Source organism: Haliotis asinina, chromosome 14 (assembly GCF_037392515.1).
Source record: "Haliotis asinina isolate JCU_RB_2024 chromosome 14, JCU_Hal_asi_v2, whole genome shotgun sequence".
NCBI classification, from domain to species: Eukaryota; Metazoa; Mollusca; class Gastropoda; order Lepetellida; family Haliotidae; genus Haliotis; species Haliotis asinina.
In genome coordinates, this window is record NC_090293.1 from 35,782,790 (window position 1) to 35,797,237 (window position 14,448).

A 14,448-nucleotide genomic window follows, 5' to 3' on the forward strand; every position below is an offset into this window, starting at 1 on the left:
GTCCATCAGTTCAACAGGCATATTTATACTCTACAGTTTTGTTAAGTTAAATCATGACATCACCAATAATCTATTAAGCAGGTGCAGTAAAGTGCGTGCATGTAACCAATCAGATCCGGGCTGAGTAAGATTAAGGTCAATGGAAGTGAGTCGCGACGCACTTCCCCTGTCTCCTGAAGTAGGCAAGTACATTGTGTGCACCAGGGGGTGCGACACATACCGACTTTCTCGGTGTGTCAGGGTAAGTCACTGTTTGCAACTGTTGCCACATCAGCATCACTAAACCCAATAAACTAATACGGTAACGTGCACTCTGAAGTCACAATACCCTGAAAATGGAATATCTTCATCACAATGGAGAAACAGTAAATCAGACACCAGTACTTTAACTTCGTTATTTTAAAATTATATCTGCATATATATTTCACAAACACATGTATAAACATATGTTTATACACCAACATACAAATATATGTACATGTATACACATATGTATATATAACACGCATGCAAAAATGTGAAATGTAAGCATACACATAAATGAATGCAAACATATATACAAACACTGATACACATATACATACAAGTAAACATTTACATATACATACAAGTAGACATTTACATATACACACGTATGATCATCCCATAGATGCACATATGCATGATCACATACACACTTACACTCACACACACGGTCACACAGACATATATAGACGCATGCGCACATACGTACGCATACACACGCATGCACGCACGGACATACATACATACATACATACATACATACATACATACATACATACATACAATTTTTCTTTTTGGAACCATTTAATATCATTTACACTCAACATTAACTGGCATAGGAAAATATCACAGAAAATAACAGGCAACATATAAACTCCATAAACCTTCACTGTGTATGTTGTAAACAAGTTACTGGGGTCACGTAGTGAACATCTGTGGTACCGGAGTGAACTGGGATTGGGTTTTATTGGTTACAAGATTTTTTGAGGAATGAACTTTTACTGGCATATGACTTATTCCGTATTATCTAAAGTTTACTGTGGATCACTTGATTTCATTTACATCCTAGGTAGTTTGAAGGATTTGAAAACTTGTCCGAAAGGCCTATGAACGTAATATCTATTATCCAATAAAGCATTCATTATCAATAATGTCACAACTGGACAACAGCCTAATCCGTACGATCAAATAAACAAAATGCACACATACATCATTTATTAGTTTGTCAATGACTTGTTTGTTTATGTTTTACCTAGTTCCACAACATCTAAAACCGTTAATCTGCTTGAACTATCTTGTAGAGAGTGTTACCACACGTGCATTGGTGTAAACTGTCCTGGTGATTGAGCCAAGTGTTCTCTCACATCAAGTTACGCGTATACCGGCCGTCTGTTCTCTCACATCCAGTTAAATATATGTAGAGCCTCGATCTGTTACTGCTGCAACTGGTGCCGCCGCTCGTCAGTTACATCACCTGGAAATACTTGGCGACACATGCACTCAGTTTCATCGTCTGTTTATTCCAGCAGTTATAATATGTCGTCAAACGTTATGAAGTCATTATAGGTTGGTTCTGAGTCGGACGCCTGGTTGCATGGAACTACCACACGGACATGCACTGAATAACCTCTTGACTCTCGGTGTCACTGTGGAAACTTGACTATTAGCAGTGTGAAGCAGTAGCACTTTTGTTGTAAACGCCACATTGCAGATATCATGTGTGTATGATCTGCGACATTGTCGTAATCGTGTTATAAAGTGTCCAACATTGTAGTAATCATGTTTGTATAGTGCGCTACATTGTAGTAATCGTGTTTGTATAGTGCGCTAAGTTGCATAGTAATCGTGTTATAAAGTGTCCAACATTGTAGTAATCGTGTTTGTATAGTGCGCTACATTGTAGTAATCGTGTTTGTATAGTGCGCTACATTGGAGTAATCATGCTTATATAATGAGAATAATAATGAGAATATATATAACGCGCCTTTTCCAGGCTAGATATCCTGTTCAAAGCCAACAATATTCGCTACATTGCAGCAATCATGTTTGCATATTCCGCTACACTGTAGTAACCATGATTGTATATTCTGCTACAATGTAGTAATCAAAGTTGCATATTCAGCTATGTATGAAACTCCTACAAAAAGACAGGAAGCCCACAGGGCTGATAACTTAAAAATGCTGCTGGCCCTGTTAACATGTAACCAGCCCTGTATTAAATATAGGCAATTGAGATAAGGTGTTAAAAGAAAATAATGAATGAATTGCATGTAGTGAGGTAAACAAAACGTGCAAAAGTAAATTTAATAAAACCATGGCTTGGTGGTCACTGTTAATTTAGTGTCACTGCCATCAGAAAAGAACGACATTATTCAATGGCTGAAAGCATTCCCTAGACCAGTCACATTAAGTGTTAGATAAATGGGTAAGTTAAAATCGTTCTGAGGAAGTTAGAGTTTGATTGATCATGAACTAGACCTCATCTAGTTACCACAAATGTAAATTATTTTCGAAATATTTCCCGTTTCTAAAATAAACCTGTAAGCCCGCAATGTAACTATCAAGCAGCTGGCCGCCTGTCAGACGCTATTTCATACACTGATTGTAGTAAGCATATTGTTGTATACGCCATATTGCAGTGATCATGGTTGGATAGTGTGGTACATTGCAGCGATCATGCTTGCACAGCACTGCCTAACGAGGAATGGAGTAGGGGCTCACTGTTCTGACACGGATCATCTTATTGCCCTCTACGGGACATCTTATATTGGATCTCCTCACCTCGTACAGACACTGAACAATTCGTGTTACGCGCTTAATACCCAGTAGCTGTCCGTCGTCTTACATAACAACCAAGACACGATTGGCCAGTCAGTCTGAACACCACCAATTAGAATTGCTCATACTAAACATCCTGACTACAACTGAAAATGGCATCGAAGACTATTCAACCACCGACGGAACAGAATTACAAATATGATACCCAAAACCTAACAGGAAATATATTCCTGCACCTAGGATCAACAAAGGGTACAGTTCCTAAAGTACGTTAACGACCAACACCCGGAAGTAAAAAGTCTAGGTCTACACGAAACGTAAACACGTGCTACCCGTTACAGATATATTATGTTTTGTTTGAAACTGATGAAAACATGAAAACACTACTTTGAGAAGATCACTCACTTTCTTCATTTGCAACCAACCACATACTGGCTGATATTGTGTACTTGTGGCTGTTAATTGTTTTAGGATATAACATAGATTTGACACAACTATGTAGAATTCAAAATTTAAGTATGAATGTTATTTACGTTGATAGAGAAAACAAAGGATCCCTCATGTTAAAAAATTGAAGTGGTGCTCCTATAGCCTCATATGTATATTGAGTAAGCAATGTGGACAATGAACACGCTTCTTTAGTAAGTGTACTAATACGATGACAAAGCCTGAACACATGAGGCAGATAATTGGTGGTGCCGCACATGACCTGACACAATTATGAATGACGAATTTTCAGTCGTAATTGTTCTTGCTTCTAACATGTAATAATCTGAAATAGTCTGTGGCACATTATTTTTTTCCAAAAGGATGACACGCGTACGTATCAGCATAAAATTGTTTTTAATGTCAACATTGTCAATTTCGTGACTTCCGAGAAGTTAAGGTTGAGTCAGTGAATCGTATCATACCGCATTTTTAGATGTTTTGCAGGAACTTTCATGGATTACTGTTGTATTGATCAAATCATTCTTGATGAATATGTCATAGATGAAAGTACATTCTTTAACCCCCAACATACTCTGTTGGGTCTTAAGAAGCCTATGGAAAGAATAACACAAGATACAAGAAAATATATAATTTTGGTAAAAAGCTCACAGATTTATGCAAAAGTCTAAATCTGCTTATTTGTAATGGTCGAAATGGTGGAGACGAAGGTGTTGGTAGCCCTACGTGTAAAGACAAAAGTCTTGTTGATTATGTCATATCATCCCCTTCCTGTCTACACTTATTTGTTAATATGAAAGTCATACCGTACTACTTGTGCTGTGCGTGGTAAACATTCCCGTAAAACTTGGTTTGGTATACACTGGTATGTAGCAAGGAGAAAGTACAGAAAAACTCGTAAACAGTTTCAGAAATTCAAATTGCACCAAAATGAGATATATTATACAAAAACAAGCTAAGGATTATAAAATATGTCTGAATAAATGTATAAACAAAGAACTAGTAATGTGATGCGAGGTAAAACACAATCTTCAGTCAAACAGTATTGGAAACGTTTGAAACCTGCGGATAGTAGTCATGACTCCTCTGGTCCAAATCTGGAGGATTTCTTGAAACACTTCAGAGATATTAAACAGTGAACACAAGATGACGCTGAGAGTGATGACAATATCGTTTTGAAACATATGACACTTCTATACTCAACGATGATATCACATTGCTAGAATTAACACAGGCTGTGAAAAATCGTAAAAGAAATAAGGCAGCAGGTATAGACTTTATCGATAAAATGACTACCTAATTAACTCTTTGGATATGGTTGGTCCTTTATGTGTGACTTTATTCAACCGTGTTTTAAAAACTAGAACAATGACTGAAGCTTGGCTAGCGGGAATAATCAAACCTGTATACAAGAATAAAGGGGAAAAGGATGACTCCTCATCGTATAGGCCAATTGCAATGTTGAGCTGTTTAGGAAAAGTATTTACTTTTGTACTAAACACCGGATTGATTACATTTTTGGACAGTAATGCTATTCTAAGTAATGTTCAAGCTGATTTCCGCAAAGGGTTTTCCTCAATTGATAACCACCTTGATAGCCATGGTGCATTTTTGCAGAGTAACAAAGTTGTGTAAGGTGTGGGATAATTTAACGCTTAATATTGTAGGTACTGCAAGTGTGTGCCAATATTTAATCAATCGCTTTACCATCTTAATTCTCAGAGGATACCTTCCCGTTTCTCCGTAGACCATGTAAGTTGGGGTAGATACTTGTGTGCGGGAATGTGTACATTTGCTGTCAAATCTAGAACAGTGTAAGGAGTCTTTATTACAATTCAGATCTGACTTAACACATACCCTCCCAACCCCACCCCAACCCCACCCAGCTGCATCCAAATGCCATAGTATTCAAGGTCAAATGTAGTTCAATGAGTGAGTGAGTGAGTTAATTTTTAGCGTCACACCGACAATATTGCAGCCATATCGTGACGAGAACCATTAATAATATACATAATAGAGAATGGTAAAAAATCTGTCAACGAAGGGCAGTAAAACAACTAGACTATCACAGACAGACAGGTAAAACTAGTAATTAAATCTAAAACAATTTAAGTCTAGAGGACGATACAATATAAAAAGGGCTATAGACCGCCAACAACTGAAGGTAGATCACCATACCAGGGTCCATGGGGACTTACAGTACCTTTGCTACCTCCATGGACCCTAACTGGATTTATACCACCCCTTCGGCCGCTGGCGATTGTACGAAAGTTTAGCCAAAGTTTCAAAAGAACAAATATACTACGCTTAAAATCGGGTAAGTAAAAATTAAACTGAGAAAAGTGTTGGGACTTACGTAATCTCTCAGGAGGACAATAATTTTATGATACTTTAACCCCTTTGAGGGTGTAGTTCAATGAAGTTCAGTAAATAAAGACGTCTATTCCGGGTTGGGTGTTGTCTTCAGTGGATGTTGTGGCCACCATGAGAAACAAAGGATTGGATATGCAGTCTTGTCGAAATTCTGATCGAATGTCTGGGGAGTCGATTGACGTTCAACGACACGCCGGCCAAGGTCATCCCACACATGCTCGACTGGGTTAAGTTCGGGTGATTTGTTAGACCATGGAAGAGCATTGTAATGCATTAATGGTCTTATTCTGAACATACTGAATAGGCCTGGCATTATCTTGTTGGAGCAACCCCCTGCTGGCGGTCAGTTCTCCGAACCATGATTTTGAATCTTTCAGTGAGTGAGAGAGTGAGTATGGTTTTACACCGCTTTTGCAATAGTCCATCTATATCAAGGCGAAGAGACACCAAAATATGGGCCTTACACATTGTACCCATACGGGCAATCGAAACCAGGTCTTTGGTGTCAAAGGCTTTAACCGCGAGGCTACCCTACCACCCGTGAATCCTTAAGACCTGGCAGTTAAATTGTCCTAAAGTCGCCCAGAGTAAGAGGTGGCTCGTCATATCATGACACTCCAACCACCACATTTGGCAACCTGGGCGACAGTAGTCTGGGCAAAAAAACCCGTTCATTTCGACTTTGACACCTAAGCAGAGAGCGTGATTTGTCAATGAACTATATAAATCGCAAGTTGTGTAGACTAGTGCGCATGCGTGAGTGGTAGCAAGCCGCCTTCAACTTCGTCTCCCCATATAGGTGTATCTTTATCCCTATGCCGTATGAGAATTGGTTCAGTTTGGCAACCAAACAAGGCTAGAAGAACTATGCGCGGCATACATATCGACCCTGGAGCCGTATCGTTAAGTTTGAAGCTGCAACTACTTCTCGGCATCCTCCTTGTTGTTTGTAACTCGGTGGAACGCAACCCAGGCCCTCAGACACGACAGCAGACTCTCACTACAGAAAAGGATGGCTCACTCGGTTTTGATTCATCAGATAAGGACACAAACAGTGTATTAGAAGCTCTCAAAGACATTAAAGGTGAGACGAATAAAAATTTCGAGACACTCTCCTCGAAAGTTAACAGCCTGGCCACCGAATTCCACGTGCAACTTGACTTGAAGGCTGAATATAGAGAGTTGAAAGACAGACTTATAGCTCTGGAAGGTAAACTCGAGGGTATCAAGAAATAGACGAAATAATCTAATATTTCACGGTCTGGAGGGGTCACAAGGTGAGACCTGGTCCGAGACAGAAGATAAAGTTCGTTCTTTCATGGTTGAAACGTTAAACATGTGTAATGTAAACAGCATAATTATTGAAAGGGCTCATCGTCTGAACCTGCGAAACAAGCAGTTTCCAATCATTGCCAACCTAATGCTCTCAAAGGACAAAAGCAAGGTATTTATGAAATCTCGAGAAATATTATCTAAGTCAAGTGTTCACCGTGTTTCAGAAGATTTCACGGAAAGGCTGCGTGAAGATCGACGATCCCTTTCTCCTTGGTTCACTCGTGCACGAAAAGCAAATCATGTGAAAATGAGACTCGATAAACTTATTGTGGATGGTGCTACGTTTATCTATGATCGTGTGAAACAGGACATTGCTCAACTTGCCGGTAAACCCTCTGTGAAGGAAACCTAACCTTTAAACGTTTCTGTGGAACATTTGACATTATTGTCTTTCTGGAATCTTTCGCAAGTAATGTAGACGACTTTAAAGACTTCTTACCAGATTATCACATTATAAACAGTGTACGACAGAAGGTCCATCGTCCTAGACGATGTAGTGGTGGAGTTACGGTGCTAATTAAGCAACATCTGGTGAACTTTGGCAACATCCGCAAATCGTATTGCGAATTTGAGTACTGCGTTGTCTTGTTTTGTAAAATATTGACTGCTGTTTTGAACAAAACTCTACAAAAAGGGTGAGATTTAAAACAAACGATCAGTGAATCTCAGGCTGGTTTTAGAGTCAACTACTCAACTACTGATCACATTTTTGCATTAGAGGCAATTATCAAAAAATATGTATGTAAGAAAAAAGGACGGTTTTACTGCCTTTTAAAAAATTTTTCTAAGGCCTTCGATAAAATTGGACACGATGTACTTTGAGGATCTCTTCATGATGCTGGTGTAACAGGCAAATACTACGACATGCACTCTCAACTTTCATCCTGTGTAAGAACAAACTGTTGACTGTCATCATTCTTCACCTGTAATGTGGTTACCCGTCAGGGGTGCATACTGAGTCCACAAGTGTTTATTATTTTATAAATGAACTGCACAAGAAAATGTTAAATGATGGTGGGAAAGGTGTTTTTACTACACAAACCATGGACAACCTATGTGCACTTATGTTTGCTGATGATATCTCAGCACTCGTTGATCGAGTCTTTTTCTACAAAAGAAGATTAACGTTTTAGAAACTTTTTATAATGAAACTAGAATGCAAGTTAATCTTAAGAAGACTGAAGTTATAGTTTTTAGAAATGGCGGTCCTCTACGATCATACGAGAAATGGTTTTACAAGGGCCAACAGATTGAATCTGTCTCTTTATGTATGTACTGTAAATCAAAAGGCTTCGACTATATTGAAAATGAATGGCATGTCATATTTATGTGTAGTATTTATAAAGATTTAAGAGCCAAATACATCGCTAAATATATACAAGAACCCTATACTGCACACACAATGGTAAATCTGCACCAAAACACGTAAACAATATTATTAAATGTAGGAACAAATGAGCGCTATGTATGCATCCTAAAACATGCGTACGTGAAAGGTGTAAACTATTATCTCCATGTATTATGGGCCAGTGGCCTCCTTACTGAATAAACTGTCTGTCTGTCTGTAAGTTGTGTAGATGCATGATTCGAACGTTATTGCACCACAGGACCAAAATAGGGTTTTCAGGCACGACGTCCATAACGATTTGATCTACTGACCACCAGGGTGACGTTCACTGAACTCTAGCTTCCGGGCATTCAGTGGCAGTGGTTTGATTTAAAACAGTGAATCGCGGCATAACAATATTCTTTCACTAGGTAATAAAGGTAACAATGCCAGTGACTGTCTAAACGCCAAACTGTCTCATCCAGTCAATGTCCCTGCCCTCCATTTCTCAGACCTGCACGTGCATATTGCTGACCACTTTCCTCCATGACGTTCTGATGCAAGTTGACACTTTCGAACGTAAACATGCATTAAAGTTTCCGACTGTGCGTTTGTGCGCTGTACATTCGTTCCGTGTACATAAAGCACCAAGATAATGCCAACATTATTGCAATCAAACACTAACTTTCAAAAAATACTAATATTTCGTTTACTCGGACCCCGCATATCCTGAAACACCTCCTTACGGACGGTTTTTATGTGAAACGGAACTTAAGTTCAATAATTGTACTCGCTTAACCGGATCCCGCGCTTCCGGACCCGGACTTTTCAAACCATTCCCATAGATTTCCTTGAAAAAATTATCCTGTTATCCGTACGGAAAGATCTGTGTCACGTCAGTACTGTTTACCGCACGACTAAGTGTATTCATTCTAAATCTATCGGATGGCATTTGATGTGCATTGTTTAATTACCCATCAAAACACTAGGGACGCGTGTCACTGTTAATTAGAATTTGGAAAGTGTGAGAACATCTCAGTCACGAAAGCACATGCTAAGTGGGATTATGGTTAACTACACTGTAACTGTTCTGTATTATACACGACACCTACTAGTAACCTGTCGCGATGCAAGTTGAAAATAGCCTGTCACATGATCTAAATCACGTGATCCCGTTCGGAAGTTTACTTTCCGCAAACAGCATAAGTTCGACGCGATGTCATTTGTTTTCAAGTCACGAAGTGCATCTTTAAAATTGAAAAAATAAGATACAGTTGGCACAATAGTGCCTTTTTGTCACGGATGTACGTTTTTTATCTAAATTACCACCATAAGATTCACATGCCACATGCTTATGTCCGAGACAACCTGAAAGCTTGTAACCTGCGTTCCGTTTTGCATCTATTATCGGTACATTTACATGTTATGATGATTCACTGTTATTACTATTGACTATTCATTTATTGATCTACGTACATGAAACAATTTTCTCTTTTAGCTTTCGCTAAATTTTCACGTTTTGCTTGTTTGATCCAGTTAACCGGACGTCTCGCTATCCAATCGATTTTCGAGTGAAACCAAAACGTCCGGAAAAACGGGGTTCGGCTGAATCAAGATCACCTATGTGTTTATTTTAGTGAGAGTACACATACTACTTTGTACAATGAGCTGGTGACTCAGTAGTCTACTGGCCTGAACTGGCGGCGCAGATGCAATGTCCTCCATAATGGGAAATGTCATGATCCTACTCCAACCGTCGACAACCAACTTGTCTCAACTCATCAACATGGAGTTTTCATCATCACTCGCTGTAACAATGAACGGAATTTATTTCTGTCTGATCTTTTGCATTTGCAGGAGTAAAAATCATGAGGCACAACATTAATTTTTTATGCAAAACATATCAGCTTTGGATAAGAAAAACGAAATAGTGTATTGCACTTGATTATCACCGCAACAAAATATTATATGTAATTTATGCAAAGCGATGTTCTGATTCGCAATAACAGTTTGGTGGATTAAAAGAATACCCACACTATGTGAAGTTGACAAATGTACTGCCTTTCCGCACGGTAAACATGGTAAATCCTTTCCTTCCTGTTCATCTTGCAATAACCTCTTCACATAGACGACATGAACAAGGTATTCTTCTAGGCAATGAATTATCTGCCACCCGTGTCCATACTTTGTATGCTTACATGTACCGCAAATGCAACAATAATGTACCCATCATAAATACATATAGTGATAAAAACAACAGCAATAATAATAATATTTAGGCATTTTAGTGTGTGAAAATCCCAATTGCTCTCAAGGTCAATTGGAAAGGATCAACATGAGTTCAAATTATTCTAGATATCAACTTCAGAATCTTCATTTTTTAACACAACGTTTCGGAGCTGCTAATTTATTCCTTTTTCAAGGGAGTGATTGAGGATGAGTAAGATATCCTGTTAAGCTTTCGTTCCTATTTCCAGTATTTCATTAAAGAATGTAAAACTGACAATGTTTCCACTGAATGCTAGACTGCACAGTTTCAACGCTGTCTTGGAGTGACTTATATTTCTCGTCGAGCTCATAAAATACTCACAGTGCCGTTCATTCACTAATTATCTCTCTTCTTCTATCCGTAACTTCCAGATGCAGAGCTGAGACTGATATTCTACTGTACGTCAGAATTTATTTCTGATTAACGACCTCACACATCAGTTTTCATTAGCCGGAGTCACTTATGTGAAGGAACAAAGTAACCCGGACTGAACCAAATACCTGAGAACCGCAGAGTCCTCTAGTAGGACCTAGGCATGAACTTGATGTCTCTGAGGCAAGAGCAATGTAGATAACAAGAGCAGCTCAACCCATGCCTCCATCTACATAGTAGATGGCTACTTTCATGTGAGAAATAACGGTATTTCACGTCTATGACGAGGGTTTATCAGAACATTCACTGTTATGCATAGTGTTTGCTGATGGGTCAGTGTGAAAGGACAACGATATATCTCGATTTTTTAAACCTTTCGTTTATCATGTCCCATTCATCATATGCATCTTACGTTCGTATACAGGTGTGGTGTGGTACACTATAAGTTGGTCACTGGTCGCGAGGGGGCCAAGGGCTCATGTACCCTCGAGGTGTGGACCCCGATCAACGTATTTCTCTTACCGAACACCTTCATTTTAATTTTGAACTGCTTGAAGCACTTCTGTTGAACGCGAGACGATTCGCCATTTTGCAGACGACACAAGGTAAACAGATTTAGAGTGATCTCCCTTCCATCAATTTTCAATCGCAAAACATCGGTAATTTCGGTGCTTGATGCGTGATTCAGTGTTGTTGGAGGCAAAGAAGTACTACCATGAAGGACCAGAAGAGTTCGGAATTCCCAGCGGTGTACATTGAAAATGATACATTGCCTGTAAGCGGGGTACATTGAAAATAGTAGAATACCACTTAGCCAATCGGGGAGCGACATTCATGTGTGAGGTAAGATGATTTGAGTTGTTCATTGGTCATGAGGAAGGCATGGGTTGATGTATCCTCGGGCTCAAGGAACATATGCAAACATCGAGGGTATATCAACCCATGTTCCCCGATGCATCAGTGAACAACGTATTTATCTTGCCAAACACCTCAATGTTAAAGGTCACATGCAACCAGAAAAACTAAGTTAAACATAATTAAAATACAATTATAACTTATGCAACTCATGACATATATATACTATGCATTGCTGATTGTGAAAAACAAGTAAACAACATCATAAGCGTACGATCACGAATCAAAAGCACATTATTTTGCACGTGGGCTTACTTCCCTCAAAAAGAAGCACGATGGAGACTGAATCCGGTCAGAGAGGATGTGTGTGCACTCAAGAGTAACGGAGACTTTTCATTGACTGGTTCATTTGCCGATACTCTGAGAGCTCAATGTGTGTGAGATGGTCTGTTTGATTGGCATTTCAGAAGTATGGTGAATAATAAGAAAATACGATTTTTTATTGATAACAAGATCTTTATGAGAGGTTTCGCTATGGATTCATATATGCCGTTGTCAAGCAAGAGTGATACGGATATATAAATCTATACCGAAACGTCGCATCATATACAACAGAAGAAGTTATTATCCATGAATAATGTAAATACAGATGTTGAGTTTTGTGAATATATGCTCTCTGCATTTGCGTTCAATCCAATCAACAAATACTGAGATTGTGAACTACTGGGTGGCTGGAGTATAAAGAATCCAAGTTTAAAGCAGGACCTGAAACTGACAATCTGAGTTTGCACAAGTTTCCGTCCAATCCAGTCATCCGGGAAAAATGGATCCAGTTTGTTCCCAACCCACAGACAAAATAACATGCCACGTGTACAAGTATCACATCTCCCTGTCTGTGCAATTACATTAAGTGACAGGGACAGAACCCAGGTGCACGAGCCCTAAATCAATGTATTTTGTTCATGGTGTATAGCCTGATAGGTATTAAGTTCAGATTGCATGTGGTCAGTGATTGAATCTGTGTATTGCATATTGTTATCAGCAGACAGCAGACACATATGTGTCAATAAAACAGACATTGAGGTTTCTCTGTGACTGAAGCTGCTCATCACAATCAACACGATTACACGATGCCATTTAGAAAGTGGTCAAATGCAACATATGTCATATTTGGGATTTCACTTTCTTAGTAAAGTACAAATTCTAGTACTTTTTTCGGTTGAGTCCCATCCGGGATTCGAACCCGCACCCTCAGAGTCAGGCACCTAATCGCCAGCACACAAAGTCAGCCGCCTAGCCCGCTCAGCCGGAAGTCGCGGTGGCTGAGCGGGCTAGGCGGCTGACTTTGTGTGCTGGCGATTAGGTGCCTGACTCTGAGGGTGCGGGTTCGAATTCCGGATGGGACTCAACCGAAAAAAAGTACTAGAATTTGTACTTTACTGAGAAAGTGAAATCCCAAATATGACATATGTTACAATCAACATGTTTTTCTATGTTTCCATGGACTTGCATTAAAACATTTCACTTTTCAAGCTAAGCAATGTTTAACAGTGAAATTAGTACTTCTCATGCTACACTTTCCTGAAAACTTGGTTTGCATATCCGCATATATGGGGCCAGAGTGTTTTCATTACTGCAGACCCCAGATGCTTGTAATCACAAGAAATATCTCTGTTCTCCACCTTCTGCCGCAGCGATAATCCTTGCATGCATCATTTGCTGTGTTTTTACGAGTCGCTTTCCCCTTTTCAAGCTGCGCGAACCTTAACACTGCGCAAGCGCTATGGGCGCAGCACAGCACATCTATTGAAACCATTTTTTATCCCAGCGCTGGGGAAAAATTAATGAATCGAAACGCCGATTGCGCGGGTTTTTTTCAGTCTCGTTAGTTTTCAACTTTACAAGTGAAATTTGCATTTTTGATAATTTGATAGTGAAAATCCGCACCAAAAGGAATCAGAATATGCAAAGTTGTGTGTTTTGCGTTGCATGTGACCTTAACTGTTTGAAACACAGGTATCGGATTTAACACTTTAATCCACTGTGAATAAAACGATTTGAATCTTGCATTTGGTGTTTTCCCGGCTGGGATTGCCTTAGTAAAGTCGCCGCGGTGTAATTCCCCTTCTTAATATTCACAGGGACTACATTTGAACGTTTTGTGAAAATTTATCTATTAGAGCGCGAGGCAAATCCCGTAGCCATCGATAGACTTTGCAGACGACACAGGAAAAAAGAGATGTAGAGTTATCTCCTTTCCATCGATTTGCATTCGCATAGCATCGGTAATTTCCGTGCATCATGCGTGATTCGAGATAAAGAGGTACTTCCACGAAGTACCGAATGAGTTGCCATTGGCAGCGGAGTACACTGGCATGTACCTCGTTTGTACGAAGGGTACATTGAAAATAACATTAGACCGCTTAGCCAATCAGAAAACATTTATGTGTGAGGTAAGATACAGTGTGATGTACCCTGTCTGTGACACCTGGACAACAAATGCCTCATCTGTCCCCAGAGTACGAGGGGAACAAACGCCCACTCAAAAATCACCTGGAAACGTGTATGTTAACTGAAGGTAATTGCGACATTCTTACACTGTTGTGGTTTGGTGAATCGCAGGATTCTGTAGGAGAAAAGACTACCAACTACTTTGAGATGGATTTGA